We start from the raw sequence: 27,894 nt of genomic DNA on the forward strand, positions 1-27,894 counted from the left end.
TTTTACATCCACACCATTCGTACAGAAGCATTAAAGTCAATCTGCGAGATTTCTGAAGACAAATACGAACTACTTGGTTACTACAAAACTCAGTTTATCGGCTTGAGAGAAGCATTGAGGAAAATTATTCGAATTCGAATGTTCCAACTATCCACTATAGAAGCTATGGTTCATTTTTGTTCATTAACAGGCGAAAATATATTTTTATAAACTGAAATTTTTCCAAAAACAAGAAATTATTTAATTATTATCTCATTAATTTAAACCATGTTTTTCGAAGAAACAATAAAGGAAGTTAAAGACGAGGATATTGCAGTGGTTGCAATTTACAAACACTATGACTTGAAGCAATTTTTCATGTAAAACAATTTGGTTGGGTGCTACTCACTGATAAACTCCGACTGGGAAAAAATTGAGAAAACGTTTATTTTTCGAACAACTCACTTACTTTTCTCAGAATAAAGGTGCGAAACGTATTGATAAATGGAGCAAAGAGAAGACATTCGTTGACAAACGTTGGGTTCAATATTTTATACCATTCGATGAGCTTTCAGAGATCGTTGAATATGCTCTGAAACTACCAGGAACATCGGCACCAGTGGAACGCATAATTTCTATTATTAACAGAATTGTGGACATACAAAAAAACTCGCCTACAAGTCAACACCGTGAAATTATTTTATTTGAGAAGAATAATTTAAAAATTTCTTGTTTGGGATTTTTCACACACTTAAAATCGCACCCCGAGCTTCTTCGAAAAATCAGTCAACAAGAAAAATATGTCAGACCGGAGACGTTCGGAAACACCGTCCACTTCATCAACTGATATACGAACGTTCGAACCAGACAGGTTTATTACTTTGCTTTCTCTTTTATTATATTCATTTCCATCCTTTTTGAATAAAATTATGTTAAAATGTATATTATATAATTATATTAAGGGTCTGGCGCTCAATATAAATGAAATTGTTCTTGATCTAAACCGCATATCCCCAATTTATTGTTTTTTTTAATTTTTGGTTTACGGTTTTTACATACTTGCCTTACTTGTTATAATTAAGATAGTATATCTTAAAGGCACTAATTGTGCTAAAATTTGTCCCGATACATTCTTTGGTGCTTAATTTGCATACTGGATTATATAAAAATCATATGGAAATTGGGGTCCTTCGGAAAGTAGGCGTGGTTGTAGTCGGACTTGGCCCGTTTTCGCACTGTGATATGGGAATATTAAAATATTCTTACATACCAAATTCAAATCGGTTTAGTAGTCACCTAAGTCTAAACGGTGCCACGCTTATCGTCCAAAATATTCGTCCAAATTAAAACCCCCTTGCACCATTCCACATATAAAATTTAAAGTTTCTGTCGCATTTAGTTATTGATTTATCGCACTTTTAGTAGTTTTTAACAAAAACGATTTCATCTATTTTCATACTGTCGAGGGAGGAGTGAGAAATATTTTTTCTGTGCAAATTTGGGTTATATTAGCTCGAACAGTTTAGGAGATATTGAACGTATTAGGGGCGCCCTCTTTTTAGACAAATGTTCAAATATAGAAGCCCATCATCAATCCAATACCCTGTATCAAATTACGAGTCTATATCTTAATTTAGTGCTTAGTTATAACGTTTATAAATTTTCGATTAATGACGTTTTGTAAGACAGTCACTCGAATTTCAACTCGTCTCTTCATCATGATCATTTATATATACATAACCCTATATCTATAATTTTATATTTCGATTAGTTTTAGGTTATGCGAGGGCTGCTATATATATTTCTGGCCTAATAAGGAAAACACGAATATTTATCAACGAAAATGGTTTTTTTTTTTTTTTTCGGTCGATTGCTGTTTTGTTTCGGGCTCATACGCATAGATCCATGATTCGTCTGATGAAACGTCTTTTGAAACACCGCGATCGTATTTTTTCAGCATTTCTTTACACCAATCCACACGAGCCTTTTTTTGAGCGATCGGGATCCCACGAGAACAAACCTTTTTTACGGCAAGGTGTTCATGCAATATCGAATGTATGCTGGTGGGAGAAATGCATAGGCATGCCTCTATCTGAAGGTATGTTACATGACGGTCTTGCATTATCAGTTCACGTACGGCATCGATGTTTTCTGGCACAACGGCTGTTTTTAGATGACCTTCACGGAATTCGTCTTTGAGCGAGCGTCGGCCACGATTGAATTCGTTGTACCAGTTTTTCACAGTGCTATAGGATGGTGCTTCATAGCTATATAAAGACTTTAGTTCATCGATGCACTCTTGTCGTGATAATCCACGTCGAAAGTTGTGAAAAATGATCGCACGAAATTGTTCACGAGTTAATTCGATTTTTGGGCCGAGATGAATTTTTTAATTCCCTGTAAATAAAACAATTCACGATTAAATGACAAAATGTTCTGTAATGTGAGGTATCTAAAAGAAACTCAGAGAGCATTTTTTCCGTTAGCAATATGTAGTAGTACCAAAAATATATCAAATATCCATATCTATATAAAATGACTTTTCTGACAATAATTTGGTTGTTGCATGTGCCGTGTGGCGCGTAGCCCCGTCTTGTTGAAACCAGATGTTGTCAAGATCAACATCTTTCAATTGCGGTCATAAAAAATTAGTTTTCGTCGATCTATATCGCTCTCCATTGACAGTAACGATGTCACTAGCTTCATTTCGAAGAAGTACGGACCGATGATTCCACCAAACCAAAAATCACACCAGATGTCAATTTAGGTGAATGTAATGGTTGTTCATGAATAATTTGTGGATTTTCTTCGCACCAGAATAGTTGAAATTGGAGAACGATTGTTTATATAATAAAATTTAATAATTTGTAAACATTGTTCTTGCGTACAAGAAAAAATATTACAGATCGTGACATATTAAAAATGGCTGAAATGACATTTTGAAATCATATCATCCCTATTTAAAAACCCGATATATTTATAAAATTGCTTGAAAATATGTTATAGAGTATACTTTAACAATTTCAAAGATAAATGTAACAAGCTCAGCTCAGTTTATGTTGACTATTGATCCCATCATCTGGTCGACGTCTTCCACATCATCTCAATATATTAAATTTAGCCTCTCCAGTTGGGTTATATTATACATATGTTTGTGATATATCACATTTGAAGAAGTTTTTAATGTAATTTTAGTTGAGTCTATGACCTATAATAAATATAACTTAATAAAATACCAAATTTGATTGTAATTCATTCAGGATTTCTCCAAATAATGAATGTTGAATTCTTTCGGCATATTTTTTGATATAAAGTTTTACCAACACCTGCAGGTTGTTGTTAGCCAGCACATTGCAAGAATATAAATTGTTCGGTTACACTCAAACTTATCCCTTTCTTACTTGTTTAATGTACAATTTTCTATAATTACGTTATCACCTGAAGGAATTTCCTGGGCATTGATTCTTGTTAGTTGCTAGAGTACAAAATATTCGGCTACACCCAAACTTACCTCTTCCTTACTTGTTTTCTTCTTAATTTATCATACTTTGTCATTCTGCTACATATGCTTGCCGTATGGTGATTTTTGCTCAGACTGCTGCGCCAAGCGGCCAACCACAAGCAGCTGATCATGCCAAATGAATTATGATCTTCATATCCGTTCTGTATGTGTAACTAAAAGCAGCCAAAAGCTTTTTAAAATCGCCGCCAAAGTGTTGAAAGATAAAGAGCAGAAGTACAAAGTATAAAAAGCCAAATTACGCCACATAAATCGAATTCGTTATTCAATGAATTTGAGTCTCATGCACCCACGCGTTTGCCCTGTTGCCACGGTTGGCTGGCATGAGATTTGCATGCTTTCGGTTTGCTTCTGTACATTCAAGAAAACTTAAAAAAAAGAAAATAATTTTTTTTTAATATGAGGCTACTTATTATATACTTATTAGAGTATGCCAGCGTCAGTTATGAAACGAATCAATTAGTGGTAGTCTGAGCATGGCTAAACTCCAGAATGGTCTCCGACCGGGCGCCAGAAGCAACAAAACCCTCTCAATAAGTCTCAAGAAGCCCTAGGGCACAAAAACGGCCACAAGAGATCAGCATAGAAGCTACCCGTACTTATATTCACGAACTGCTATTAATATTGAGAACATCACAACCCCCAATCCAAATTAGATCAATTTAAAAACAACATAAAACGGCAGATTTTATTCTTTGGTATTATAGAAATCATTCTCTACTGTTATAGGTTAATTAATATGATGAAAAAAAGTTTTTTTCAATAGTAATAATAATTTGTTTCATAGTAACTATTCTATCAAAACTTTTTTAGCCATGATACCGGTTAGCAAACTTTCTTTAGGTGTCTGATTGAACAGCTTGAGCGGTAAAAAGAAAGTTTTATTAATATTATGGAATACAATTTCAATTATTATTCAAAAATATTATAAATCCGCTGTACATATAAAATTTATTTCAGGTGTATATTTGTCTACATAAAATCGACCCATATTGCAATAATAATATTCTGTCAAGTGTTATTAGGAGAATGACCAAAATGCGCATTCTAAAGAATTTTTTCAATTCATTTATTTCAGAACGATTAGAGCGCCATTACAGTAAATATATAGCTTTTAACAATTTAACATCGAGCCTTTCCCCAAAGATATTTTTTTTTAAAGATCTCAAATTGTTCAGTTTATTAAAATTTTTCTTCCAATTTCCTACTTTAAAACATTTTACAACTAGTTATTGCTAGGGTGGCTCCATAGTTTACATACTTGTAATAAACAAACATGAGCAGCAAAACCGCTGGAAAAGCTGTCATTGGATCTTCCCTGTTTTTTTCGTTCTCTTCAAGCTGATTGCAAAATCTATTTTTGTTTTCAATCTGCTTATAATTGGCGTACTTTTCTTAGAGGAATTGTAATTTGAAAAGTTCCAGTAAGCGGCAGTACCTCCACATGGTTTTTGGCTGTATTTATGGACCTGCAATTTGGATATTATGGATATATGGATTACAGGTTGAAGTCTATTGTTAGTAATGGATTTGATGATAATGCTGTTGGCTAGCAGTTGACAGTGCTGCACTTCGTATTAAGAATACAAATTTAGTCAATAATAAATAAAGTTTGATTGTTTCTTAACATAATCGAAAGATTTTTAGTTTTGTCTCTTTGTATAGGTTTTTGGTCCTTAAAAGGACCGTTTCGGTTCAAGTAGTATTTTTGTAAAGTTTTTGGTATGATCTACCTGATTTCCATATATTCAGGAAAGGAGTTTCTAAATCTGCATCGTGCATTTTCTTTACAATGGCGCCCCTTCTTCACACTCCACGTCACTTGAAAACTTCACTAGGGATTGTGGTCCACTTTCACGGCGCCAGACCCTTACAAATGCTCTGTGTGCTTTGTTGTGAATTAAAAAGAAAAAGTGAAAATGTTTTTTATTTGCAAGTGGACATACTTAAACGAAGTCCTCTCAGACTTAGTTTGGAAGAACGGTAGTACTCTGTAATAAAATATACAAATTTAAATAAAAACATTAACTAAATGCATTTGCGTATATATATACGTAAACAAAAAAACGCGAATTAATTCAATAAAATTAATTAACTCTTCGATATCTGATATATCTATAAGACAGTAATTTTTCCTGGGATCATGAATAGTCACTTCAGTATTGATCGTACACCTAAACAAGCAATTTTTGAATCTATCTCGTTTTTTTAAACCAAGTAACATTGATTATATACTGTATACATATATTGTGTCGGAACAGCGGATATCTGACCACTATAGAATATAACTGCTATACAAACTAAACGATCATAATAAAGTCTAAGTATGAGAAATATTTTTATTTTACAAGATATTTTCACGAAATTTCGCATTTACAATCTCCGAACATATTTTTCAGATAGGGCCAATACCATATACTTGTAGCATATAACTGCTATACAAACTGACCGCTCAAAATCAATATAAATATATTTTAAAATCCTTTTATGTTATAAGAAATTCAGCTCTGTGGAGCCCAAGTTAACGTATCTTGTTTTTTTTTCGTATAGAATACAGCTTTACGTGTAATAATTTGAATTTATATAAATTAATTTGAATGTGCAGCGGGAGAGGCGCTCCTTAACTTAATGAGGCTTTAAACTTATTGTTTTTTTGCACGAGTGCTGATGTGCGTACTCGTAAGATTAAACAAAGCAACTAAGCAGTTGTGACAGCTTGCGGCACAAACGCACGCGCACAAAGGAATTTAGGTGAAATCGAATCTGTATTTGATTGTGCGCCTGTTTTGAAGTATGAGACAGTTTAATGACAAAAAATTAGTTATAAAATTGTATGCATTACATACCAAAAGAAGTGTTAAATTGAAAACAACGGGAGTTTGGGCTGAAAACAGGTGGAGGAGCGGATTTCCGGTTTTTCCACATTCATCACCTTGTGCCACTTCAACAAGGGAGGCAATCGTTATCTCCACCAATACCATGCAATTAAACGAAGGGATAAGTGCATTTCACAATTTAAAACTACAACTAATCTATGGTGAATTAATAACCATACACAGAATCCCAAATTGTCGAAAACGAAAACTTATTCGAAAAACTCAAAAAACAATTGATCCCAAACCCACCTACATAAACTTATTGGAAGACAGATTATTACATATACTTATAAAATTAGATTTTCCACGCTAAATAAAGTATAGCATTGATAAACTCTACGTCACTAACGACACGAAATGTGAAATACGAATAGCAATTTTGTGTGAAACCTTCTCCTTCCTATAGTCACTTTTGAAAAAATTGTGGGTGGTCAATTTGAGTTATTGTTTTTGGAGCAAATTATGAAAGAGAGTGATGAATGAGAGCACACTTCAAATAAAACCGAAATATATACACACGATTAGTTACATAAATACTTATGTTTATATTTCTACTTGAACATCAATATGAACTTGACACTGGCGTAAATACTCAGGCGGGACCGAATGATTAAGGCCCATTCACATAAAACTTTCCCTGCTTTACGAGACAGTTCAACTGAAACAACGAAGCGCAGAAAGCAAAGGGTATGCCACAATGAACGCTTTGTTTTGGAAAAGTGTAAAAAGATCAGAATTGCCCAACATTTTGCTTGGCTTCGCGTCGAATACTTTTCTGTGAACGTACTCATACAAAAGTGTACATCGAACTTTTCTGTCAAAACAAATCTCTAATGCAAAGCGAAGCATAAGTTCTACGTGAATTGGTCTTTACGCTGACTTGTCACACTTCAGAGAAGAGGGTGAAATTATAGTAGCAGCAATTGTGCCGTTTGCATGGACGTATTGCAGCTTATGATGCTGTGTGTGTACCAAATCACCACGACCAATATAAATGTATCTATTTAATTATGTGAATATAAGTTGATTATCAACCAAATCTAGCTGTAATTAAGTCCGAAATCATGGAAGATGGTCTCCAGAGTGTACTGGCAAAAGAGTTCTCTTTTGCATTCCGAGATGACATTTGCATCCAGCGCTTCAGTGCCTATGGTAGTTGCCTAAAGAATTATATTTATACCCTAAACAGGATAAATTAAGTTTGTTACAAAGTTTGTAACACCAAGAAGATCCGATAAAATATATTTGAAAATGATCAGCGTGACAAGCTGAGTCGATTAAGCCATCTGTCCGTCCACCTGTTTGTACATACGTGATTGTTTCTGATATGTCGACAAATTTTCAACAAGTTTATTTCTCTTAGAAGATTTCTTCAAGGAATTTGACGTAAATTACTTTCCAAGGAACTGCTACAATCTCCGAAAAAGTTCTTCAGCTCAGACCACTATAAAATATAGCTGTCATTCAAATTGACCAACAATTAAGCTCTTGTCTTCATAAAAGATATTGTAGAAAACTGAGAAAAGAACCAACAAGATGAATTCCGAGACTATATTGTACTCAATGTATTTAGAACTAACACAGATGCTCTAAACTTGGCTTCTGGTTTCGTTGTTCTAAATATTTTACTCCTGAAAATTTACGAATTTTTAAAAATAAGCACTACCCACGATTAATAGTAGCCATTTTAAATATTTATGTAACAACTAGAATAAACCTTAGCTGCAGCAGACACAATAAGAAAAGTAATACTTGTATGGTTGTAAGAAAAAATAGAACAATGTGACATCATCACCACTGCTATTATCCCTCTACCAAAAGTCAAACGAAAACAAAAAATACCATTCTGAAATTAATACGATCGCATACATACACTTTAGAAAGAACCGCAAACAACAAAGTTGTATGTAGGAAACTTCTGCGCTGACAACTATTCGTGGTTGTGTTGTGTGTGGTTGTTGTTGCTCAAGCTGTTGTCTGAAGTATTGTACACAATCGCCCAGATGAGCTGCCACGCTGATGAGGAGTTATCTTGTTTTTCGCTGGGACCCAATAGCTTCAATTGTAACAAGAACAACAATAGCAGCTTTGAACAGCAGCCGCTTTGGTAATTGATTTAAATGCCATTGAACCGCCAACGCATCTTTGACTGGAACAAGTAAATGAAAAATTGATCGCATAAGCAACAAACAGCAGCAAATAACAGCAACAGATTCAGTGGTAATATTGTTACAATCGTGTGGAATCAAAGGAAAAGCATTGGCTATTTCCATGCACTCGTGTGACAAGTGTACTAAAAAAAATATGATAGTAGTTTCTACCGCGACAAGCCTGTGAGATCAAGCTACAAAGACAAAACTTAAAGCGGTTGAGAAATAAATAACAAAAATCTGAAACATGTAAGCAAGGGTTAAGTTCGGGTGCAATCTTTTGTATACTCTCGCAATTTCAAAATATCAAAGGCGGGCAAATACTTTCAGGTGTTGGAAAACTGTATATTAAACTAAGGGAAGTATTGCTCTGATTTCATCTATTTATGGCAAGAGGATACACTGTTAATAGAAAATAATGCTTTCTTAATTTCATTAAGAATTCTTAGATATTGACCGATAGATGCAATATAAAGTCAGCCAAAGTTTAAAACTATTTTTGTTTATTTACCCATTTTTGACACAAGGAGTGCTAGCTTTTATTACAAAAATATTATCCCCAAATTATTATTTTAAACCTAACAAATTTACCAATGTGTTCATTCGATTCGCTTCGGTAAAAAATCAGCCATGTGCACTAGGATCCATATATGAAATAAATATAATAAATATACTTAAAAATTTATTTTCCGATTTTGACAATTTGCGAACGTGAGATGAAATACCATGTCGGACATTTTCATAGAGTAAGGAAGAAATGTCTGGGTAACATCACTTACCAAATTTGGTCGAAAAAGGTCAAGTCGACGCTGAGAAAAAGGATTACACCTAAAAGGAGGCGGCGGCTCGCTATTACAAGCCCCTGCATCGAAGTAGAGTTTTATATGTTATTGTAATTTAGTGCTTAGTTATGACATTTCATGGGTTTGCGTTTAATGGCGTTATGTGGGCGTGAAAGTTGTCCAATGACGTCCATCTGCAACACGGACTTCTTTTTGGTGCCAAGGAACATACCATATGTAGTAAGTTTCATCAAGATATCTCAAATTCTACTCAAGTTATCGCTTGCATGGACAGGCGGGCGTACGGACGAACAGACAGTCACCCGAACTTCAACTCGCCACGTCATCCTGATCATTAATATATGTATATATAATTCCATATCTATCCCGATAAGTTTTAAGTATACAACCACGTTAGGTAAACAAAGCTTTTATACTCTGTAGCAACATGTTGCGAGAGTATAAAAATAAAATTTTAAAAGAAACACGTAACAGGAGGTAGGATATGGTGTTGACTCATGAAGCAGACACGTTAGAATTATTACAACTGCTAGACAAATTTGTACATTTCTAAGCTACACGTCAGATGTGAGGCCTTAGGTCACGGTAGAAGTGAGGCAATCGATCAAAAAGATTTGACGCTTTTGTTTGACATAAAGAACTCGAAGAGAAAGCACCAAGTCAATGTCGTGAGAGTAGGGGAGTGGGGATTACAGCTACGAGCGGCAGCTATGTAGCTTCGATAATAAATCTGCTTAACAATAGCAAAATATTTGCAACACATAACTCAGTGGGAGCCAACAACGTGGAGCCACGTCAGATTGGCATATATTAATAACATCGCAGACAGATGAGGCCAACTGTGGCGTACCGCAAAGAGACGAAACAGTCATTTCGTCATATTCTTGTGAGGCGCTTGCTTTCTGGATGATTCAATTGTTTGGATTGGATTGCACTGTGTTATTGGCTAAATTAATGCTGGCTGGCAGGCTATATTATTAGTTCGGTTGTTACGTGTGTTCGCTTTGGTGCATGGTGTTTTGTTAGACAGCTGTCTGCTTGAGCGAACCACAACTAGTGAAACACATGCTATTGGCTTGTATTTTATGCAGCATCGAGTGCATCTTCGCCATAGTAATCGGTGGTGGTGGTGACGATCGATAGCATGATCAACTGTCAAGCAGTCAAGGGGCAGCAATTGAAACATCATATGCTCTGAGTGCCCAAACAGTCACCGACATTCCTCCCCTCCTTACTTACCGCCCGTAGTTGCAACGCAGAAATCAGTTGTTCTCTTTAATTTTCATTTCATCAATGTTGCCATTGTTCTATTTGTATACACGATTTTTCACACATTAGTTTAACTTTGTTATAATGTAAAAGCTCAAAACTAAAATCCAACTATTAAAAATAGTTAACCTATTTATAAATAAGTGTATTCGACTGTGATTTTAGGTTATTTTAAGAATATTTCAAATATATTCAAGTTCATTTTTTATTACTACAAAATGTCGAGATTGGCAACCCTGCGTTGCAAGAGATTGCTCTCTCACTCTCAGCTCATTCGTTTCAACGGAAAAATCCAATTTTCGCGGGTATCCTACCTACTGTCTGTTGAAGCGGACGGTAGAAGCGGTGGTGACTGATCATTTACATTACGCTCTCATAAGATAGGCCGTATCAGCTGATTCGGGACATGTTTTGCGTCGGTAACTGTTTGTGCCTTGAATGTATGTTTAGATGCGGAAATAATTGTGCCCAGAAACAATTATCGGCAATGATCTTATTACGCGATATTTTAAAATGTGAAAACACATTGAATAGTAATGTAAATATTTATATACAAGTATGTAAGTCTAAAGAAAATCAACTATAGAACGAGGTATTGGTAAGCGGGAGCTCCTAATGAACAGCAACGGCGGATCAAGATCAGTTGCGGCAGATAAACTTCATTGTTCTTCGTCGAAGTACCCGTAAGAAACCATATTCCCATCTAAGTGGGCATTTACACACAGACTCTTTTGTAACCCAAACCGGTTTATTGTGGGCGAGGGGACGACGAGGAAAGACGAAAGGACCGTGCCACTTGTGTTCGGGTGGCACGCTTTGTGTTCTGGTTCGTAACAGCTCGCTGCTACCCTTTTCAGCATTCCTTTTTACTTTACAAAAATATTCAATTTACATTTTTAATAACATATAGCGGTATTAAATGTAATAATGTACCAGTATACATAAAAGAATTCTAATAAAACTGGTAACTTTACTTTTTTATATCAACATAAAATATTAAGAGGTTTTCATACTTATTTCTTTTACCCGCAAAGGAGTTAGTTGAACCGCTTATTGCGCTTCAAGTACTCGTACATCTTCTAATGAATAATAATGAGATGGTTTATGAGGCATGTATATATATATACGTATATGTATACATATAGAGATGGTAAAATGTTATGAAAACAACACTGCGCCATTTATGACAATGGTTATGGCGACAACAATAGGAAAGCTAAGGTCATCAGCGCTCAGAACTAGTCTTTGTCAACGCTAATCTTCTTGCTGAGTATCTGCACCCACCACTTGCCATTTATAAGTTCATTTAGCCACCAACGCCGCGCGCTACTATCCAAAGTGCCACGTGCCGACAAAACTGTCAGCTCCCTTGTCTACAATGGTCGCTGGCGCAAGTAGTGTTGGATAAAAAAAAAGAAGATCGACCGCCAGCGAATTAACCAGCTAGCCAACTCTGGTGCGCTACCCAAGTAGTCGCTGGATGATGTAATTTTTCTACAAAATGCAACTGATACGATATGTTAGCGATGAAAAACGAAAACAAATTATTAGATTTTGACGGACGCAGCTGCGCGATCAGTGAGCGGCCGCTGGGGCATTCAGCAGCCATTTACTTTGATGTACTTGGGTACTTCCATTCATATTTTACATATATGTTATATGTGGACATACTTGTATTAAATATTCTTTATTGCTCTCACTTTTACGTCAAATGCATTTGTGCTAGGGCAGATGACTTCCATTGGATTTATTATTGTAAAGCGCAACTCTTCAGCCTTTTATACGTGGCAAAGTGCGTACACTTTGCAAACTTTTGGCAGCAATATATTTTCATATATGACTCAATTTTACTGATGAACTTAAGATCTGATTTTCTAATTAGAAACTTTATAGATATTTATGAGCAGAAAAGCAAGGTCAATGTCATATGCGGCTTCCGGCCTCCGTTCTCGACCACCTGTCAGCAATTAATCTTACATAGCGTACTTATTATCCAATGAAACGTTCTTCGAAATTGTAAAACCAAAGAAAGGAAAAGGAAATTGTGTTTTAATTCAAGCAAGTGACAAGCGCAAAAGTGGTTAGTGTCCCCCTACTTATATTTTAAGAATTAACAACATGAGCTTCGCGTGCTTCTTGTAATATGATTGCTAGCCAAAAGGTGCTTCAATTTTACATCCCGAAGTAACGTAAAACTACGCGTGTAAGCTCGTGGCTTATGATTACTTAGTGTCTACAGATCGGTTCAATGTCCAGTCTATTGCTTAAGTGCCCTGGCTACGATCAAATAATTCCATCGAACGCTTTACGTGTGTCGGCTTCTGTCGGCTACACCTAACGTTTGATATTTTTTTACCGACGGCCGCTAATTTGATCGTTTCCACTCATCTTTGACAAGCAAAAGCGTATTTCCATAGTGACAGTTGAGCGAAGAACAAGTCGCGGGCGAAAAAAAATTATTAATATATTTTAGTCAAAAAGTTAAAATGTAATTATAAGACGAGAAGATCCTAAAATCTTTATATTTTATAGAAACCTAAAATTGTACAACTGAAATGAAACAAGAGGGTTTTCTATGAGCCGCTGTCAAAGTTGGAGGATGGGCTTGGCACCGCCCACATTTGAGAAGGAATACATATCTCGGGACCTACTCGTCCGATTTCAACCACATTTGGTATGTAATATTATCCTGACCTGGTTATAATAAAGATCAATAGAGGTGCTAAAAACATTTGCTGCCAGTGAATTATGTTATTATAGCTTTAGCGGTTTAGAAGATAAGCACATTAAACGTTTCAGGGGCGGGACCACGCCCACTTTTAAAAAAAATTTAACTGCAGATTCCCCACCTTAATGTGATCCTTTGTACCGAATAACAGTTTTGTATCTTATTGCGGAGCCTAGTTATGGCAATTTATTTGTTTTTGATTAATGGCGTTTTGTGGGCGTGGCAGTGGTCCGATTACGCCCATCTGCAATACCAACCGTCTCACGGTACCAAGAAACATGTGTACCAAGTTTCATGAAGATATCTCAATTTTTACTCAAGTTACAGCTTGCACGCAATTTTTAAATACGAGTATATATATTCCTTCGACAATGCACAAGCACCTACATCAAAGCTAACAAGATACTTAAAGTTTGGCAAGCGATCAAGGATGACACCATGCATTATATACAAAATACCGTTAATAGAAATAGCAAAATGAAATCGAAATGTCTGGCAAATAAAAATAATTACAAATTACAAAGGAAACGATAAGGTAAAATAAAAAAGTTTTATTTATGAATGAACCTATACGCACTATGAAACTTGAAACTAGAAACAAAGCCTTTTTATTGACACAACTAAGGAAACAACTCAGAATACATTACAAGAAAAGCCTCCGACATCAATAACAGTAACAAAGCACTGATTAAAGGACTAAATATAGTGGGACCACTGCCGATAAGCTACGAGAATATGCTTGCTTAAATTAAGGACCGAGCTCAAAGCGAATCCAAAAACGTTGAGACCAAACTTTAAAGGTTCGTATAAACATAAAAATCTAAGTGACAAACAAAGCTGGGCAAATACCTTCAGATGTTGGTAAAAGTTTTTATTTAACCGATTTTACCCATTTTAGGCAGATGGGCATGCTGTCCCATATTTTCACAGAATTTCCAAACTAGATCTCGCAGAATGACCGATATGTTCGATAAAAAATAAACCATATACACTGAGGTCCACTTATTTTATTATTTATAGCCGGATTTCGACAATTTTTGAGGCAAGATGAAATACCTTGAGGGCACTATTTGTGCAAAGTTATATACTGTAAAGTGAAATAATCAGATGGAATTTGAAACTTGAAAATTGAACCATTTTTACAGCATATGATAAGAATATTTGGGTAATCTCACTCACCAAATTTGACTGCAATTGGTCAAGTACTTCCTGAGGTAAACGATTTCTCCTAAAAGTGGGCGCTGACAATTATCTGATTGGAAATATAACGCATGTGGCGTATTTATTCAGTGAGCTATCGCCCTTTTAGTAGTTTTCAACATAAACGTTATGTGGGGAGTGGTCGTATTTATATTATCCGCTTTTACTCATTTTCACAGTGTATGAAGGAATGCTTAAAGAATTTCATCCAAACAATGAACCTAATTTAACTTTAGCGGTTTGGAGGAATGTATATTTAATCTTTTAGGGGGCGGGGCCACGCCCACTTTAAAAAGATTTTTGTCTTACAGGTGTCCCTAACCAAATTACAGTTTTGTATCTTAATTTGAAGCTTAGTTGGTGAAGCTTTTCATTTAATGGCGTTTTGTGGGCGTGGCAGTTGTCCGATTAGGCTCATCCCCTTGAATGCCAAGAAGCCCATGTACTAATTTTCATCAAGATATCTCAATTCTTATTCAAGATATCGCATGCTTGGACACACGGACAGGCGGACAGACAGACAGTCACTCGATATGAAACGCCTCTCTTTATCCTTATCATTTATATGTATATATTGTATATAAGTTAGTACGGCACACATTCAAAAAGTATCATATGATGCATTAATACCTTATGATATATTAAGTCATATGACATCAGTCAAATTGCTGAAATTCCGACGCGTGCAGTGTGAAACTGTGGGAAGCGCACAGTTAGCGAATTGCATCCCCGTTGCAACGGCAAACATAGCTTTATAGTTAAGTGTAATTAATTGTAAATTTTAATTCTTATTCGGAATGCGATACAGGAGCATATCTCCCAAAATATATTTTTTTATTAAACCAAATTAAAAGTTTTTTAACTTACATAAGTATATAACTACATATCTATCTCTATTTGTTTTAGGGGATACAAACAACCGTTAGGTGAAAAAGCTGTTATACTCTGTAACAACATGTTGCAAGGGTATAATAAAACATAACTGAAGCTATGAGCGCGTTAGTAGAGTTGCAAGCAAATTATAGGCGACGTTGCCATCAGCAACACCAGCAATATATATAATATGAGTTAATAAAAGAGACAGGAGTAGCAACAGCAGCAGCAGAAACATGTCTGCTAACATGGATTTGTAACAGAAAAACTTGTTTCTAGTTAAACACAGAGCCAGTAGTCGTTTTAAACGCGCTACTAATTAACTCATAAATAAGCCGAATATAATGACGAGAAGTAAATAATTAGTGGTAGCCGGCGTCACTTCTTACACACATACTCACGCTTACTTGTAGATATGCGTAGTATATTTAATTTGTCTAATAATTTTCCACTTATTTCGCTTTTATGTAAACGAACTGGAAGCGGTATCGCGATAACGATAAAAATTGTTAAAATATTTACGTTTAATTTATTAATATTTTCCAATCAGTTAGCTTGTGGTGGGAGAGGTGATCTCATACGAATTCGTATTCAGAATTAATGCATGTCTGTAACAGCCAGATAGTTTTTGAGCTGCCATATGTATCGGCTTACCTGATACATGTCGACATATTTTGTGCTTTATTATGAGATACTCGAGTTATCGAAGGGCATTTTGTCTTTATCTTAATATTAAAACCTGGAACAAATTTTTAGTTTCACTCCTATTATTAGTAAGCCGAGTGATAAAATCTTTAAAGTTCTTGGTTAGGGATTTGCTCGGTTTTATATTGTTTGTTCATTAAATTTCAAGTAGTTCTTTTTATTTTTCAACTGCGGACGAAAATATTTATAAAATAAATTATGTAAAAATTATCAAGCTTTCTAAATCACCAGTCAACTTGCAAATGAACTAATCAGAAATTAGTTATTATCAGAAGACATTAAAGACACCGGCCACAATTCGTCGTTTACCACACCTCTAAGCACGCTTCATTATGGAATATTTTACTTAGATTTCCAAAGAATTTATTAAGAACTTACAAAATTATTGACAAAAGAAACACCGCTCAGAAGTAAAAAAAAGCAAGCAGACGTGAACAATTATTCTCAAGAATACACACAGCTAGCCATAAAGCCAATATTTTCAATTAATAAGACAATTACAGTTCCTGGTAGTACCAAAATGAACAAAAAATATTTCAAAATATAAAATTTTACACAAAATCAAAGTGATATTTTAATTAATTTGTATGAGTAAAATCAATGATAATGTTAATAACTTTGTGAATATACGCAATGCAGAAATCTTTGGCTTTTCTAGGTAAACATATAGGCTGGTATACAAAAGTAAAAATGTATTTTCTCTTTTAATGTTTATAATTTCCATGGCTATTTTGTGTCATAAAAATAGTTTACTATTATAATTCAGGCGCCAAAGCAGCAATCACTGCGCAACTCATGAAACCCAAACCACGTCAACTGTGGGTAGTGATCATTAACGTACAAGAATCGCAGAAAGTAACGTGTGATAAATTGAGATTTGGTAAGATGGTAATGGCAACAACGGCCCCGAAAATACGCGACTACGTAATTGCGCCGTAGCAAGCACAATTAGCTGATTTACTAGCACACTGTGTGGCAATGCTACGAGTACCTCTAGTATCGCCAGTTTGTCTGATGATCTTGCCAACGAAGGCTCTTTTATTAATAAGTACTTTTTTAACTTCCCGCTAAGAAAATTGAAAATTTTCTAAAAATCGGGAAGATATTGGTTTCACCCCATTTTGCAAAAATCGAGTTCTCAACAGATCTCGACGTTTTGAGGGTCGAGGAAGCTTCCCCGAACATTTCTACGATGATGTCCGTATGTCTGTATGTATGTGTGGATGTATGTGTGTGTGTGTGGATGTATGTGACCCTCTTATAACTTTTAAACGGCTCAACCGATTTGAATAAACTAAACGGCATTCCAAAGGGTTTCATTGCACTTGAATTTCGTGTGAGTTTGGACCCAATCGGACCAGTAGATTTTGAGAAATCTCAAAAATAAAAATTTTGAAAAATCGTTTTTTTCGAATTTCTTCCAAACGACTTGACCGATCGACACCAAAAACTAATCAGTTCTAAACCTTGAAGAGAAACACATCGTTTGCCGCAAACCGGGTCGAAATCGGTTGATTTACTTGCTAGATATCGAAAACGAAAAATTTCGAAGAGCTCAAAAGCAGTGAAAAAAGCGAAATTTGAACGTTAGCGTATGAAATTAGAGGGAAGTTGCAGGGATGGCCCTTGAGGCCAACCGTTTTCCACATTTTTTTTTAGATACAGTAGTTAAAAACTTTTTTTTTAATTCCCAAAAGTCGCCGTTTTTAAGCTATCACACAAGGCGTGCCCTTTAAGGGAAGCTTACGAAATAATATAGGAAGGGGAAGCACATTGGGCGTTTCATTTTGGACAAACCAGTAATATATAATAACCAATAATAGTATTCGTTTACTCTTACTCTGTTTATTCCAGTAGCCAATACTAAAGCTTGTAATTGCTTCTGCTCTTTCAAAATAAAATAATTTTGGTGTGCCTATAAATAAAAAAAAGAATATAGTGAAGTATGTTTCTAATAAGATTTAATTATTTTCAGGCTAGTAAGCAACGAATTACGACGATATGTTCATATATACATACATAAAACATACGGTCAAAGCATTTTATTACGAAGTTCTGAAAAACAAAGTTTTCTTTATAACCAATTTTGACTAATTTTCACTATGAATGTGGACAATTCCCATCTTTTGTGAAATCCTATATCTCAAAAACTACTTGACCAATTCAAACCAAATTTGATATATGACGTTATATGACTCCCTTATATTACGTTGTTGGAAAAAGCAGAATATTAATAAAGCGCAAATTAAATTATTGAAATCTTTGCACAAATACTTAATATCTGTGTTGGTTATGAAATGAAAGCATTTTGCTACAATTGATGAAATCAAGCTAGAATCGAAGAGAGCTGATGGCTATACCGAAAAGCTCATTTCAGAAGTGCTTCGAAGATTGGAAAAAGCGTTGGTACAAGTGTATTATATCCGAGAGGAATAACTTTGAAGGGGACAAATTATATATTGATTAATATATAAGAACTTTGCAAATCAAAATTCACCTTTTCCTTTGAACACACCTCGTACTACAGCTTAATACCGAAAATATTCCCATGTACCCTAAACCACATTATGGTTGGGAAATCCAAATTGAAGTATATTTTCGGTAAAAAGTAAGCTATAGCCACAGGCCATAAATCCTACTAAATAAAGCATACAAATTACATATACAAACTACAAGCTACTTTGTGGCGTGATGGAGTTGTCGCGGAAAAGCACAAGCCCACGCCCAACTTAATATGGCAATTAAAGAGCTCAATCATCTCATTAGTTAGTGCTTATCGACTATATTTGTCATTCGCTGAGAGTAAACCGCTGATAGGACTGTCCCATTGCTCCTACCACCTGGCTAATTAAGCGGACAGCAAATTATGTGTTATCAGAGGCATAGAAGGACGAAATGGGTAGATTTCTTAAATAAAGTTGAGAACTAAATAAAAGTAAGTAAAAGTAAAGAACATTAAAATAAACGACAATCAGTTGGAATTCTTCCTTACTGAAACAGAAAGAAAATAAACTAAATGAAGTTTGTATTTGATAGCTCTTAAGGATCAAGAAGCTATAACTTAACATTTCCAACATTAATATGAAATTCTTTTACGGCATTACTAACAGTTAAATGCTTCCAAATCAGCAAATAAACTAGTCACTGCATTAAATAATAAAATGTCCGCATGAAAAGAACAAGAAAGTAATATATTATATACATTAATAACCCCCTTGTTTTAGTTATAGGTTGGAAATCTAAATCATGCAAAGCAAAACCCTAATAAGTAGGTTGAACTAATACAAACCGACTTGAGTAATAGTATTGAGAAGTTGGAAACACCCTTTTCCTCATGAGTTTTTGAAAAATCTTCGGGAAATCTCATAAAAATGTAAAAAAATTGTATATCATTAATTCAATCATTTTCAATTTCAACACTCCATTACCCAACATCAAGTATAAACTCTCCTGCAACAACAGTGAAAGAAAATTTGAATAAAAAACGAAAATCACAACACATACATACCATATGACACACAACTTCAAGTTTATGAGCCACGGAATAAGGTAATTAAAATATCGGCGATCATTACACGAACGGGCGCTAATGACTTTTTGCTTGCTGGAAAATCCATTATATGTGGCCGAAAAAATATGCCAAGGAATTACAATCACATTAAGTTATAGAAAAACCAAGAAACATTTAACATGAATTGTTATGCAAATAAAAATTTCAGAATTAATTAACAATTATAATCAAATCGACTAAATATATACAGATAACGGAAGATGCTTTCAAAAAATACAGTTAAGAAGTTTTTTAATTATTTACCAACATAAATCAATAAATTTATATCAAAGCAATTCTCCCTGTAGTATTTAGGTAGACAAATTGCCTACATTGTTTTCCGAATTCTGGAGTAATTAATTTAAACAGTGCTTCTCAAAAGTGTAAACCCAAAGATGTTGCCTGCGTTTCCAAGTGTACGAAGTAGCCATACGCAATTCTGATACAGTAGGGGTATTAAAATCTGGGGATACCAACGGTGAGTTGAGCATAGTTCTTTCAATTGTTCTCCTGAACCATATCTCGCAAAAATAAACAGTACCTTCAGTAGTAGGCAAAAGTAAAGTATTTTGTTTAATAATTTATGAGGAAGTAATTTTTTTATCGAACTAATTTAAACTTTACAAACAAAGCATTTTATCACAACATAACAGTTTATCATCCTTATGCATTTTTCAAGCCAGTGACTATTGCTTAGATAGTTTCTACACACCTTACGAAGCAGAAGGTTTTTTTACGCTGCATTGTGACCCTTCATATATGTCTATTTATATATATATATATCTACTCGTATATTAGGATGGATCAAAAAAAAAATTTTTTTTTTCGCTAAGTACTCAGAATAATAGATTCTTAGACAACTCTAAGAAAGTCTCTCTAAGTATGAGCTCTTAATTGTAACGGGAAAGGCTTCCACTTTACAGTTTTTTTATTTTTTCCTTATTATCAGAAAGAAAAACTCAACGCTCGCTTCCAACTACTCGACAAAATATCTCGTTTCATTGGTTTTGTAAGAAATTGAATGCTTTAAGGTCTGGTACTATTTTTTCGTATACCTAAACGTTTGAAAGATATTAACGATTATTAATCATAATAACTCGGAAAACTCATAGATTTGTACGAAATGTATTGCTCTAGAGAATGGTCTCTCTCTACAATCTATGAAACGACATATGAATTCGAATAGCTGAAAGCAAGTAAGGAACAGCGAAGTTCGGGTATAACCGAACATTTTATACTCTTCCTACTTGCAAGGATCAAATCCCGCTAAATAAATCGTGAATGGATTACAGTCAAAAATTTTGTGAAGTTATATTATAACTCTAATATCATAGACTCACTTAGTTTTACTGTTATAATTTACTTCGCGTCAGCTAAAACTATTATAAAAACATCTTTAAATGTGCTATATGTGATACTCTAAACTCAATCGAAGAGGGAACCGAAGAGAGTAAATTTTATATATTGAAATGTTGTGGAAAACGTTAACTAGAGAATGGGAATTCATTATCTTAGGAAAATGAGGTTTATATCAAGGTTTACACCAAATCCTTACATATTCAGCGCTAAATCATTAATATAATTTTATAACTTTTAGGGAAACTGGTTCACTTAATTTTATTAAAATAGCGCACATAACCTAACCACATTGGATAGCTTATGAAGTAACCAACCTAAACTGTTTATAGTCAGCTGGAAAGTTGGAAATCACTACATAGGGTATATTGGAGGCAGATAAAGGTCTGAGCATTAACCTTTGACATTGTTAAGGTATACTCGAAAACATATTTCAATTTTATAAATACACACTCACACACTGACCGACATATTCGGTATAAAGATTGTAAAAATAAAGAAAATCTTCGTATGTGCATATGGAGATAGGGATAGTATTGACCCAATTTGATCTATTTTTCCAGAAAAAAGCTCTCTGAGTTTCATTCAGGTTCCCCACATACCATCACCAATATACTCGTATTAGGGGTAAAGTCAACCGGAAGTTTAACAATCTTAATATTATCTCTATAAAGGATGGGGTATGTTTTCACCCAACTTGATCCATTGTAGACGCACGGATGCACCATTATTAGAAAAATGCGCCCGAACAATATAATTAAGATAACTTACATATTGACGCTTTGCAAAATGTCTCTGTACTCAATGGCGGTCATAACGGACAAACGCTTTGCCATGAAACAACATTATGTTTCCGCCCCCATGCTAAATTATCTTTTTTGTGTATCTTTTCTAATCATTATTTCCATAAAAATTATTCTTAACTTCGTCACTAAATAAAATATTTTTATCTTTTATTTTTTATTTTAGAGGAATTTTTCTGGCTTTACGCCCCAGTAGATTACCGTTAACTAATCGACGCCAAATTGTCCGCGAGCTAACATTCAGTCGAACTTCCACTGCAATTTTCCGTGAAGTCACAAAAGGGTATTTTTTTACCATCAGAAGCATACAGCGATCATCAATCAGGCCAGTTTTTCTTGGACGACCACGAGTTTCCTTTTATTTTTTTCCTTTAGAACATTAGTTACAAAGTTTTTTGACCTCCCTAACGTGTTTGCAATGAATTATTACGTTTTTCCCGCCGTCATGCAATTTTTTTACCAATCCACGCTCTACATCGGTATAGTGGCTTTTACGACCCATTCTAAATAATTTCTTCTGTTTAGTTTATCGTGTTCAAAGGAATATAAAATTACAAATACTTCAATACCTACATTAATATGAAAACTACTTCGAAATAACACTTATTTTTAAAACATATTACTTACACCTATTTTATTGGCCAACCAACTTTAATGAAGCAATGATAACTAGTCATTCAAACGCAAAATTAACAAAATAGTAATGCAAGTTATTGATACTTACGCACTACTCTTTATCGTAAATCGTGAAAATTTATCGCTATAAAAAAAAGTAACAATTACAACACCATTTGGCAAAAAAGAGTACCAGCTAGACGCACACCTACAATTTGGTTCATAAGTGTATGTCTAATGAACTCACAAGCAAACATGAGCACATGGATCATACGATGTCAAAGAACAACTAATTCAAAAGTATTAGAAACTCTAATAAAGTTGGGAAAACTAGCAAGAAAGTCGGAGTGAGTCGAGAAAAATAAGTGAGAAGTATGTTAAAGTGTAAAAAAACTGGAAAAACATACAGGAAACATATGTGCCTACATGATCACAGTAAGAGCATTACAATTGTGTACATACTTTAAATTTTTTTAAGAATATTATTTGTGTGTGGCACACCAAGGATGACTCAGCACAGACAAATTGAAAACCCAATATCAGACACACGTAAGCGAAAACATATAATATAATGTATGTATGAACAGTATCCTACACACGTATGCACAAACATATTATGGGTGTGCTGCTGACAAATTATGTTCCAATAACTTAGTTTAAGAAACACAAAGTGAAAAAACAACTACTGAATGTGTACATCTGCGAATAAATGAATTTCTGTAATATATATGTACGTCCAAGCATGGGCGTATTATATAGACTTATACAATTCAAGCACCAAGGTGCAAAGTCAGACAGAATAATATTGTTATTTTCAATTAACTACATTAATATTATTTATGTACGTGTATAAAAAACAAGCCCAGCACAGTTACTCCAAATGTTAAAACTTCTAAAAATGATAGTAAAAGAGGAACACTTGATTTGGCTTTGAGTAAATGAGCGTTTGATCTTGTTTATTGTTAATTACTTCATTATGCAACTTATAAAGGCGGTTTTCAGACAGAAAAAACAGAAGACAGAGACATTTTTTTTACATATGAATGTAATAAATTTCTACAATTAAATTTATATTTTTATAGCAATTTTTCAATCATGTCAATATTTAATAACTACCTCATTCTATACTCGCACACATATGTCTGTATGTGCGTGAAATAGGTATTACTCAAAAGAGAAATGATGAGATCATAGGTGTAGTACTATTTAGCAGCTGTTAGATGGCGCAGAATAGACTGAAGTTGTTATCAAAGATGTGTAAAGCATTATTAAAAACAAATTTGTGCATACAATTGCCTCGCCTTCACACAAAACACGCAATCAAGCCAGGTGGCGGCAGTTTTCATAACCAACACAGCCGAGTGCGAGCGACGCTTGCCAGTCGCCAATTAACGCGATTCGCTGACTGCCTCCACCAACCGCTATCTTGGCTCGTATGTCAGTTGTCTTACACTATCCAGAGAATAAAATAGGCACAAAAACGGTTATAGTACACAAGCCCAACACGCATCCACACTTTGTATACTTTTAAATATTTTGAAGTGGTCTCGCTTCCATTTCTTCTCGCTTTCGACTCCTTAGAGCTTTTGTAAGCAATGCGTATGTTTGTATGTGACAAAACCGCAGTGTGTATATCCCACTGTCCACAAATCCATACGTACGTATGCGCCTGCATTTATGACTATTTGTATTTTCATAGACGCAGAGAAATTAAAATTGTATACCGTTGCATGCAAGCTTGCAACAACTAAACTGTAAAGTGTGTATGTATGTACGTACACCAACTTCAATGATGGTGGACACATACACACGAACCAATGCGCAACTGGAGCGTCAAAATGTTCTAATGTTAATCTAGTGGCATGCGGCACGAAGCTGTGATTGCCACAATCGATCATTCGCCCATTGATTTGATTTGTTTGATATGGTAGTTGGCGTTTCATATATACGTAAGAATAGAGCCTTTGTTCAACTGAAGTGGCATGTGATGTAAGAAAACACCCGTTGTTGTTTGATGCGAAACATACAGACATACATACCTACATACAAGTAACAATGTAGCAGATTTAGTATTGTTTTGGGATTTAGTATTGGTTTTTTGAAAACTTTTTGTTATTTCGGTATTTTTTACTAAATTTTCTGTGTCTACCCTTTTTATTTTAATAAAATTTAATCACAGTTTAAATACTTTAACTGGTAGCAAAAATTTTAAAACTGAGTTGCCAAAAATATTGAGGTTACATTTAAGGCATGTCTCTGATAATTGTACGGCTTCATTTCTTGGAACAAAGTATAATATTTGCATAAGATCTAAATCCCTTCCCATTCGTTCTCGAGTTATTAAATGTGTAAATAGGTTAGGTGCAGTTATACTGGCTGGCTGTCACGCCATACTCTAATTGTCTACAACTCTTCATTCCACTTTCAATTTTAACTACATCCCACACAATTTATAGTGTAAGTTATTTTTTAAAATATTTTCAAAAAAATATTTTTTTTAATTAATTATTTATTAAAAAATTCCTTAAAAATAACGTATATGGCAAAACAACGTTTGGCGGGTCAGCACGTTCTATTATAAAAATCTTTTCAATACAGTGAAGATATTAAGAAGAAAAGGCTATCGCCGCTATAAGAATCCAAGGGATTGTATTTGAAGTTTAATTTTGAAAATTATTGGCACAAATAATTGACAACGGAAAAATATAATATGTACATACTCACCATATTTTGGCAAAATGAATAGAAAATTTTTTCGCACACTCCAGACAAAGTGAACACATAATTAACAAATAACTTCGTAACCTCAAAAAATTTTGTTATACTAACTGTTAGTATTCAAGTATCGTGCTTGGCATTATAACACTTCCGTTAATGAGAGCTAATGTACGGACGGAAAATGTGTATCTGGCAGGATATTTTTTTTAGGAACGAAATTTTTTTTTATTTTATTTCGTTCAATACATTTGAAAAAAACATCTGATTGTATTATTCAGACAGACATAAATACTGCTACATACATACATATACCATATTTATGTATATTAGGGTGGATCGAAAGAAATTTTTTTTTTGGCTTAGCATGGTGTACTTCCATCTGTAGACTTAAAAAAAAATTTTTTTGGAGTCAACTCAAGCCCATGAAGAGTTTCCTTTTGGACGTATCTAATTTTTCCATCTTCAGAATTCTTTAAATTGATACGGAATAAAATATTCACAAGACACCAAAATAAAGCATATATCACGAAAACTTATTTTTAGTACGCACATATTTAACTAACTTCTTAATCTAGACTTCAATTTCAGCAACGCCATTTTATTTGATTAACTTTAATTTTGTTATTTATTTATTAATAGTAGCGAACTTGTTAAAAAATATTTTATTTTAGTTGTAGCTAATATATGTATTTATCATTCAGAATAATGAATTAAATGTTTTATTGAATACATTTTTGTTTAAGCAATTTTGGAGTGGTAACATTTTTTTTGAAATAGTAATTTGCAAAGCACTTTTACTACATATGTTTTGAATTTGAATACTTTTTGCTTTAAATTTGATTTACAATTTTCTACGTTTTACTCCTTTTTCACACCAACTCCTCGATTTTTTAACACTTTTCCCTATTTCCACACCTTGCAATTTCGTCATCACGAACTGTTAACGACCTCCCATTTAGTGCTTATTCATTTATTGTGCTACATTGCATTTTATTAATTTTCAATCACTTTTCCAAATACAGGCCCCGTGCTGCTCAGTAGAGTGTGCAAATTCACTTAAATACAGTTTTATTTTACTCTTCCTCTCAAACAATATATGTATGTATATAATTATTTTATATTTCGCTCAAACAATGAATCCGTTTATTTCCACAGCACACGCTTGTTTTTACTATTTTCACCATTGAACAATCGTTTCCATTATTCGCACTTTGCAAAGAACTCGTAAACCAAATTTTTTTTTTTGCTTTTGCTTTGGACAAAAAACTTCTTTTCGCACGATTAAACTTCGTTCGTCACTATACTTTCGACATAATAACAACAAAGTTGCCTAGTTGAAATTTCCAATATGCAATACATGCCTGCCTATGAATTAACCAACCGATAAAAACACAGAATATCCATTGACAACATTGCCGACACTGACTAACAACATAAAATCAACGGAACCCAAAACGAACTATTGGTTCGAATCACCACGATCGAACCTCTTCGCCGCACGATGCCAATCGAACGAAACCCGTGCATGTATGAAATTGGTCATATAAAATTGGTGTGCTGTTGCCACTTGCAACTTGTTTAAAGGTCTAAGAAAAACTGGTATAAAGTTTGATATTACACTCGTTTGTTTGATCAATCTCACATCATTATTTATAATCAGCTAATTAAGAATCATCACTTAGTTTGTTGTTAGTTTAGAAAATGTTTAGTTTAAATGGGGAAAATTAGTGGTTAATTAAGAATACACAATTATAATTAAATATATGAAAAGTTTTATCGTTTGTCTGTCTATTTATTCCTTCGTCCGTGCACGCGATAACTTGTACGTATTCCTTGGCATTTGGTGAAAAAAGTCGCAGAAAAGAGATAGATGTCCCTTGGACTGAAAATTTTAAAATCGTGGTCGTGGGCCCGCACTCTAATGAAGTGATAGAAATTTAATCTTGAGCAAATAGTGATTTTGAAGTGTGCTACGTCCAAAAATACTGAAAATCAGACCATAGCTTCTAAGTCCCCAGATACCGATTATATACCAAAAATACCGGAAAAGCTATTTTCCTGATAATAGTACATCCTTGCGTCTAAAGAGGGATCAATACTTCCATTAACCCCTATGTATCTAATATAAACATTTTTGAACTTCTGGTTGACTTTAAAAAGCATATAACGACCAACATATAAGATATCTTGAAGAAATTTAGAGAGTGTCTCTCTCTAATCACTTTGTGTCCGTGTGCTTAATTGATAAAATATGGTCAATGCAATCGCTAGCCTTCACATACCTAATAAACGGATATTCCGTATATATCGGTCAATATATAAGATGCCGTAGCAAAATTAAGGGTACGCCTATTATTGGATATGCTACAGCTTAATTCTAAAAGTGTGTGAAATTGGTCCCGAATTCTATATACTAGATTTAATGACATTCGTTATTCTAGTATAGAGGATCATATTGAAAACATCACGTTTCGTCATCAGTCACAATCTTGTAAAGGAAGTTCGGGTCTTTTTTTTTGCCTCTTTAATGATGTCCTTCGAATGTTGAATTCTGAGCAATTTTTGGTCGTCAGTCAATTTGTGTGGAACAAACCGCGCACACACCTTTTGTAAGCCCAATCATCGCCATAAACTTGTTTCATCAATTGAAACGTTTCGGTAAAAGTTTTGGCAATTTTCAAACAAAATTTAATGTTGGCTCTTTGTTCGAAGCTCATTTTCGCACCGATGACAAAAACATCCTGATACT

The 27,894-nt window shown here is 34.3% G+C and overlaps 1 long non-coding RNA gene across 3 annotated transcripts; it reads right to left on the bottom strand.

Moving 5' to 3' along the window:
• Positions 1-3,490: 3,490 nt before the first annotated feature.
• On the bottom strand, positions 3,491-25,431 carry LOC138859040 (uncharacterized). 3 transcript variants are annotated; one of them, XR_011398084.1, is made up of 3 exons: positions 25,152-25,418; positions 5,233-5,490; positions 3,491-3,867 (listed from the first exon to the last, which is right to left on the bottom strand). It is a non-coding gene; the product is annotated as an uncharacterized lncRNA (long non-coding RNA). The 3 variants fall into 3 exon arrangements; XR_011398083.1 differs by lacking the exon at positions 3,491-3,867 and adding an exon at positions 4,687-4,968 and having other exon boundaries at positions 25,152-25,417; XR_011398082.1 differs by lacking the exon at positions 3,491-3,867 and having other exon boundaries at positions 5,166-5,490; positions 25,152-25,431.
• Positions 25,432-27,894: the final 2,463 nt, after the last annotated feature.

The sequence above is a fragment of the Bactrocera oleae genome, chromosome 2, assembly GCF_042242935.1.
Source record: "Bactrocera oleae isolate idBacOlea1 chromosome 2, idBacOlea1, whole genome shotgun sequence".
Lineage (NCBI taxonomy): Eukaryota > Metazoa > Arthropoda > Insecta > Diptera > Tephritidae > Bactrocera > Bactrocera oleae.